This window comes from Vipera ursinii (assembly GCF_947247035.1).
Source record: "Vipera ursinii genome assembly, chromosome: W".
Lineage (NCBI taxonomy): Eukaryota > Metazoa > Chordata > Lepidosauria > Squamata > Viperidae > Vipera > Vipera ursinii.
Genome location: NC_139522.1, coordinates 26,282,213 through 26,290,878, shown reverse-complemented (window position 1 = coordinate 26,290,878; position 8,666 = coordinate 26,282,213).

The window sequence follows — 8,666 nt, the reverse complement described above, 5'->3', positions numbered from 1 at the left end:
AAAGTGCAAATTACAGATAGAGCTCAAATTTGAAGAAGAAACACATATTTATGTTCCCCCAGGTCCCGGAAACCCTCCAAAATAGAGTTTTCTGGATCTGGTCTCTCCCTTTGGAGTTGGCCCAACTCATATCTCGCATTTGTTAGGAAAAATCCATTATACCTTGAAAAGTGCACATAGGAGATAGAGCTCAAATTCGAAAAACAAACACATATTCATATTCCCCTGGGTCAGGGAAGCCCAAAAAACATGAATATTTAGGATCTGATCTGTCCCTTTGGAGATGGCCCGGGGTATAACTTTATTTTGTTAGGAAAAATCCCATATATGATGTAAAGTGAAAATTGGAGATAGAGCTCAAATTAAAAAAAAAAAGACATATTCATATTTCCCTGGGTAAGGGAAACCCAAAAAAAATGAGTTTCCTGGATCTAATCTGTCTTTTTGGAGTTGGCCCAGGGCATAACTTGCATATGTTAGGAAAAATCCCATATACCATGTAAACTGCAAATTACAGATAGAGCTCAAATTTGAAGAAGAAACACATATTTATGTTCCCCCAGGTCACGGAAACCATCCAAAAAATGAGTTTTCTGGATCTGGTCTCTCCCTTTGGAGTTGGCCCAACTCATACCTCACATTTGTTAGGAAAAATCAATTATACCATAAAAATAGGAGACAGAGTTGAAATTCGAAAAACAAAGACAAATTCATGTTTCCCCGGGTCAGGGAAACCCAAAAAAACATGAGTTTTTTAGATCTGATCTGTCCTTGTGGAGTTGGTCCTGGGCATAACTTGCATTTGTTTGGAAAAATCCCATATACCATGAAAAGTGCAAATTGGAGATAGAGCTCAAATTTGAAGAACAAACACATATTTATGTTCCCCCGGGTCACGGAAACCCTGCAAAAAAAAGTGTTTCTTGGATCTGGTCTCTCCCTTGGTAGTTGGCCCAACTCATATCTCGCATTTGTTAGGAAAAATACATTATAGCTTGAAAAGTGCACATAGGAGATAGAGCTCAAATTCGAAAAACAAAAACATATTCATATTCCCCTGGGTCAGGGAAGAGCAAAAAACATGAATATTTAGGATCTGATCTGTCCCTTTGGAGATGACCCGGGGTATAACTCGCTTTTTTTAGGAAAAATCCCATATATGATGAAAAGTGAAAATTGGAGATAGAGCTCAAATAAAAAAAAAAGACATATTCCTATTCCCCTGGGTCAGGGAAGCCCAAAAAAGTTGAGTTTTTGGGATCTGATCTGTCCCTGTGGAGTTGGCCCAGGGCATATCTCGCATTTCTTAGGAAAAATCACTTATACCATCAATAGTGCAAATTGAAGATAGAGCTCAAATTTGAAAAAGAAAGACATATTCACGTTCCCTGGTTCAGGGAAGCCCAAAAAACATGAGTTTCCTGGATCTGATCTGTCCCTGTGGAGTTGGCCCAGGGCATATCTCACATTTCTTAGGAAAAATCACGTATACCATCAATAGTGCAAATTGCAGATAGAGCTCAAATTCGAAAAAGAAAGACATATTCATATTCCCCTGGGTCAGGGAAACCCAAAAATACATGAGTTTCCTGGATCTGGTCTCTCCCTGTGGAATTGGCCCAGAGCATATCTCGCATATGTTAGGAAAAATTCCTTATACAATGAAAAGTGCAAATTGCAGATTGAACTCAAATTTGAAGAACAAACACATATTTATGTTCCCCCAGGTCTGGAAAGCCCTCCAAAAAGAGTTTTCTGGATCTGGTCTGTCCCTGTGGAGTTGGCCCAGGGCATATCTCGCATTTGTTAGGAAAATTCCTTTTACCATGAAAAGTGCAAATTGCAAATAGAGCTAAAATTCTTAAAACAAAGACATATTCATGTTCCCCCGGGTTAGTGAAACCCAAAAATACATGAGTTTCCTGGATCTGGTCTCTCCCTGTGGAATTGGCCCAGAGCATATCTCGCATATGTTAGGAAAAATCCCATATACCATGAAAAGTGGCAATTGGAGATAGAGCTCAAATTGAAAAAAATATTCATATTCCCCTGGGTAAGGGAAACCCAAAAAAAAAATGAGTTTCCTGGGTCTGATCTGTCTTTTTGGAGTTGGCCCAGGGCATATCTCGCATTTGTTAGGAAAAATCACTTATTCCATCAATAGTGCAAATTGCTGATAGAGCTCAAATTCGAAAAAGAAAGACATATTCATATTCCCCTGGGTCAGGGAAACCTAAAAAACCCAGCATCTGATCTGTCCCTGTGGAGTTGGCCCAGAGCATATCTCGCATTTGTTAGGAAAAATTCCTTATACAATCAAAAGTGCAAATTGCAGATTGAACTCAAATTTGAAGAACAAACACATATTCATGTTCCCCCGGGTCTGGGAAGCCCTCCAAAAAGAGTTTTCTAGATCTGGTCTCTCCCTTTGGAGTTGGCCCAACTGATACCTCGCATTTGTTAGGAAAAATCCATTATACCATAAAAATAGGAGACAGAGATCAAATTCGAAAAACAAAGACAAATTCATGTTCCCCTCCGGTTAGGGAAACCCCAAAAAACATGAGTTTTTGGGATCTGATCTGTCCCTGTGGAGTTGGCCCTCGGCATAACTCGCATTTGTTTGGAAAAATCCCATATACCATGAAAAGTGCAAATTGCAGATAGAGCTCAAATTTGTATAACAATCACATATTTATGTTCCCCCGGGTCAGGGAAAAACTGCAAAAAAAGAGTTTCCTGGATCTGGTCTCTCCCTTTGGAGTTGGCCCAGCTCATATCTCGCATTTGTTAGGAAAAATCCATTATAGCTTGAAAAGTGCACATAGGAGATAGAGCTCAAATTCGAAAAACAAACACATATTCATATTCCCCTGGGTCAGGGAAGCCCCCCAAAAAAATGAGTTTCCTGGGTCTGATCTGTCTTTTTGGAGTTGGCCCAGGGCATATCTCGCATTTGTTAGGAAAAATCACTTATTCCATCAATAGTGCAAATTGCTGATAGAGCTCAAATTCGAAAAAGAAAGACATATTCATATTCCCCTGGGTCAGGGAAACCCAAAAAACCCAGCATCTGATCTGTCCCTGTGGAGTTGGCCCAGAGCATATCTCGCATTTGTTAGGAAAAATTCCTTATACAATCAAAAGTGCAAATTGCAGATTGAACTCAAATTTGAAGAACAAACACATATTTATGTTCCCCCGGGTCTGGGAAGCCCTCCAAAAAGAGTTTTCTAGATCTGGTCTCTCCCTTTGGAGTTGGCCCAACTGATACCTCGCATTTGTTAGGAAAAATCCATTATACCATAAAAATAGGAGACAGAGATCAAATTCGAAAAACAAAGACAAATTCATGTTCCCCTCCGGTTAGGGAAACCCCAAAAAACATGAGTTTTTGGGATCTGATCTGTCCCTGTGGAGTTGGCCCTCGGCATAACTCGCATTTGTTTGGAAAAATCCCATATACCATGAAAAGTGCAAATTGCAGATAGAGCTCAAATTTGTATAACAATCACATATTTATGTTCCCCCGGGTCAGGGAAAAACTGCAAAAAAAGAGTTTCCTGGATCTGGTCTCTCCCTTTGGAGTTGGCCCAGCTCATATCTCGCATTTGTTAGGAAAAATCCATTATAGCTTGAAAAGTGCACATAGGAAATAGAGCTCAAATTCGAAAAACAAACACATATTCATATTCCCCTGGGTCAGGGAAGCCCAAAAAACATGAATATTTAGGATCTGATCTGTCCCTTTGGACATGGCATGGGGAATAACTCGCTTTTGTGAGGAACAATCCCATATATAATGAAAAGTGAAAATTGGAGATAGAGCTCAAATTGAAAAAAAAAATGATATATTCATATTCCCCTGGGTCAGGGAAGCCCAAAAAACATGAGTTTCCTGGATCTGATCTGTCCCTGTGGAGTTGGCCCAGGGAATATCTCACATTTCTTAGGAAAAATAACTTATATCATCAATAGTGCAAATTGCAGATAGAGCTAAAATTCAAAAAAGAAAGACATATTCATATTCCCCTGGGTCAGGGAAACCCAAAAAACATGAGTTTTTGGCATCTGATCAATCCCTGTGGAGTTGGCCCAGAGCATATCTCGCATTTGTTAGGAAAAATCCCTTTGTACCATCAATATTGCAAATTGCAGATAGAGGTCAAATTTGAAAAACAAAGACATATTCATGTGCCCCCTGGTCAGGGAAACCAAAAAAAACATGAGTTTCTGGGATCTGATCTGACCCTGTGGAGTTGGCACAGGGCATAACTCACATTTGTTAGGAAAAATCCATGAAAAGTGGAAATTGGAGATAGAGCTCAAATTCGAAAAACAAAGACATATTCATGTTCCCCTGGGTTAGGGAAACCGAAAAAAAACATGAGTTTCCTGCATCAGATCTTTCCCTGTGGAGTTGGCCCAGGGCATATCTCACATTTCTTAGGAAAAATCACTTATACCATCAATAGTGCAAATTGCAGATAGTGGTCAAATTCGAAAAACAAATACATATTCATGTTCCCCCGGGTCACGGAAACCCAAAAAAACATGAGTTTTTGGGACCTGATCTTTCCCTTTGGAGTTGGCCCAGGGCATAACTTGCATATGTTAGGAAAAATCCCATATACCATGAAAAGTGCAAATTACAGATAGAGCTCAAATTTGAAGAAGAAACACATATTTATGTTCCCGCAGGTCACGGAAACCCTCCAAAATAGAGTTTTCTGGATCTGGTCTCTCCCTTTGGAGTTCGCCCAACTCATATCTCGCATTTGTTAGGAAAAATCCATTATACCTTGAAAAGTGCAAATTGCAGATAGAGCTCAAATTTGAAGAACAAAGACATATTCATGTTCACCCGGGTCAGGGAAACCCAAAAAAACTTGAGTTTTCGGGACCTGATCTTTCACTCAAGAGCTCAAATTCGAAAAACAAGCACATATTCATGTTCCCCTAGGTCAGGGAAGCCCAAAAAACATGAATATTTAGGATCTGATCATTCCCTTTAGAGATGTCCCGGGGCATAACTCGCTTTTGTTAGGAAAAATCTCATATATGATGAAAAGTGAAAGTTGGAGATTGAGCTAAAATTAAAAAAAATACATATTCATATTCCCATGAATCGTGCAAATTCGGGATAGAGCTCACATTCGAGCTCTATCTGCAATTTGCACTATTGATGGTATAAGGTATTTTTCTTAACAAATGCGAGATTTGTCCTAGGCCAACTCCACAAGGACAGATGAGATCTGGAAAATTCATGTTTTTTTGGGCTTCCCTGAACCGTGGGAATATGAATATATCTTTGTTTTTCTAATTTGAGCTAATTTGAGCTCTATCTGCAATTTGCACGATTGATGGTATAACGGATTTTTCCTAACAAATGCGAGATATCAGTTGGGCCAACTCCAAAGGGAAAGACCAGAGCGTTCCCCCTGACCTGGGGGAACATAAATATGTGTTTCTTCTTCAAATTTTAGCTCTATCTGTAATTTTCCCTTTTCATGGTATATGGGATTTTTCCTAACATATGCAAGTTATGCCCTGGGCCAACTCAAAAGGGACAGATCCCATCCCATCCCAAAAACTCATGTTTTTTTGGGTTTCTGTGACCTGGGGGAACATGAATATGTCTTTGTTTTTCAAATTTGAGCTCGATCTCCTATTTGCACTTTTCATGGTATATGCGATTTTTCCTAACAAATGCGAGATATGTCCTGGGCCAATTGCACAGGGACAGATAAGATCCAGAAAACTCCTAACATATGCAAGTTATGCCCTTTGCCAACTCCAAAGGAACAGATCACATCACAAAAACTCATGTTTTTTTCGGTTTCCCTGACCCGGGGGAACATGAATATGTCTTTGTTTTTTGAATTTGACCTCTATCTGCAATTTGCAATATTGATGGTATAAGGGATTTTTCCTAACAAATGCACGATTTGCCCTGGGCCAACACCACAGGGACAGATGAGATCCTGAAAACTCATGTTTTTTTGGTTTTCCCTGACTTGGGGGAATATGAATATGTCTTTCTTTTTCGAATTTGAGCTTTATCTGCAATTTGCACTATTGATGGTATAAATGATTTTTCCTAGGAAATGTTAGATATGCCCTAGTCAAACTCCACAGGGAAAGATCTGATCCAGGGAACTCCTGGATTTTTCAGTTTCCGTAACCAAGGGCAACATGAATATGTGCTTGTTTTTCAAATTGGAGCTCTATCTGCAATTTGCACTTCTCATGGTATAATGGATTTTTCCTAACAAATGTGAGTTATGCCCGTGGCAAACTCCACAGGGAAAGATCAGGTCCCGAAAACTCATGGTTTTTTTTTTGTTTCCCTGACCCGGGAGAACATGAATATTTCTTTCTTTTTCGAATTTGAGCTCTATCTCCAATTTCCAGGATTGATGGTATAAGGGATTTTTCCTAACAAATGCGAGTTATGCCCAGGGCCAACTCCTCAGGGACAGATCAGATCCCAAAAACTCATGTTTTTTTGGGTTTCCCTGACTTGGAGGAACATGAATATCTCGCATTTTTTAGGAAAAATCCCGTTTACCACAAAAAGTTAAAATTGCACATAAAGCTCAAATTCGAAAAACAAAGACATATTCATGTTCCCCAAGGTCAGGGAAACCGAAAAAAATGTTAGTTTCCTTGATCTGATCTGTCCCTGTGGAGTTGGCCCAGGGCATATCTCACATTTCTTAGGAAAAATCCCTTATACCATCAATAGTGCAAATTGCAGATAGAGCTCAAATTAGAAAAAGAAAGACATATTCATATTCCCCCAAGTCAGGGAAAACCAAAAAAACATGAGTTTTCGGGCTCTCATCTGTCCCTGTGGAGTTGGCCCGGGGCATATAGTGCATTTCTTCGGAAAAATCCCTTATACCATCAATATTGCAAATTGCAGATAGAGGTCAAATTCGAAAAACAAAGACATATTCATGTTCCTCCAAGTCAGGGAAACCCAAAAGAACATGAGTTTTTGGGATCTGATCTGTCCCTGTGCATTTGGCCCAGGACATATCGCACATTTCTTAGGAAAAATCCCTTATACGATCAATCGTGCAAATTGCGTATAGAGCTCAAATTTGAAGAACAAAGACATATTCACGTTCTCTCGGGTCAGGGAAACCCCCCCAAAATTGAATATTTAGGATCTGATCTGTCCCTTTGGAGTTGGCCCAGGGTATAACTCGCATTTGTTAGGAAAAATCCCATATACCATGAAAAGTGCACATAAGAGATAGAGCTCATATTCGAAAAACAAAGACATATTCATATTCCCCCAGTTAAGGGAAGCCCAAAAAAACATGAATTCTCCAGATCTGATCTGTCCCTGTGGAGTTAGCTGAGGGCATATCTGGCATTTGTTAGGAAAAATACCATATACCATGACAAGTGAAAATTGGAGATAGAGCTCAAATTTGAAGAAGAAACACATATTGTTAAGGAATTCGTTGTGCAGAGGTCTCCTTGTGCTACCAAAGAGTTGCACAGACAAGGAAGGGTACTGAGAGCAGCAAGAGTCACACAGTAAATTCCGGTGGCTGCGCGGCGCCGGAGACAGCCTTCCCGGGCTGCCCGCGGCTCAGCTGAGTAATTTTCACCCGAAACAGCGCCGATCAGCTGTTCGGGTGAATTTGAAGCCCCCTCCTCGGGAGAAGAGGAGGGGGTGAGGCCCCAGGTAGGGGTCGAGTTCTCCGGGGCCGCCTGAGCTTGTAGCTTGGGCGGCTGAAGGATCGAACTCCCCCATAGCCTGGGTTGCTCCCAGCTGGTCAGCGTCTCTGCTCCGGATTTCTTGGAGTAGAGCCAGGCGTTTGCGACCACCCCTGCCTGAAGGAAGGACTATGGAATAAAAGGAGCAGGCAGAGCGGTACAAGAGGAAAAGGTGAAGAGGATTATTATATTTTACTCTCGAGCTTGATGGACTTTTTAAACTTAAAGTGAAAGTGCGTCATAAGTGAAAGTAAAAGATGGCGGCTAAACCTCCTTCTAAAACTCTCCGGAGTGCTGGAACTTCTCCGGTGCAACAGACATCATTGCAAGCCTTGCTTTCTCCTGCTGCATTGACATCGAAAGATTTAGAAGATGCCCTTGAAAAGCATGCCCAGGTAATTTTAGTAACATTGAGTGATAAACTGGCGAAAATGGAGGAGAGAATAGATGAGAGGATGGAAGAGAAATTTAGAGCGATGAGGGTAGACATTCTGTCTACAGTGGAAAGTGTGGCTGAATGTGTACAAGGCCTGGAAGAAAAAGTGGAAGATTTGACTCAAAAAAATGCTGTACTAGAAGTTAAGGTATTGGAGAATGAAGACAAAGCGGACAGAGAGTTAAGCCTTGTTCAGTTCTACCAGATGCAGTATGCTATTAGAATTAGGGGCTTAAAAGAAAATATTAAAGAAGATTTGAAGCAGCTGATTTCTGAAGCCCTGGAAGCAGTATTGGGTCAGCCAGCATCTGAAATAAAGGCATGTATGGATAAAGTTTTTCGTGTAAACTCATGGATTGCCAGACAGAGGAAGCTACCCAGAGATGTGGTGGTTTATTTTACAAAAAGAGAAATTAGAGATGAAGTTATTCAAGCTGTCTATGATACTAAAGTAGTGGTTGCTGACCAAGAAGTTTTGGTTTTAAAGGAAATC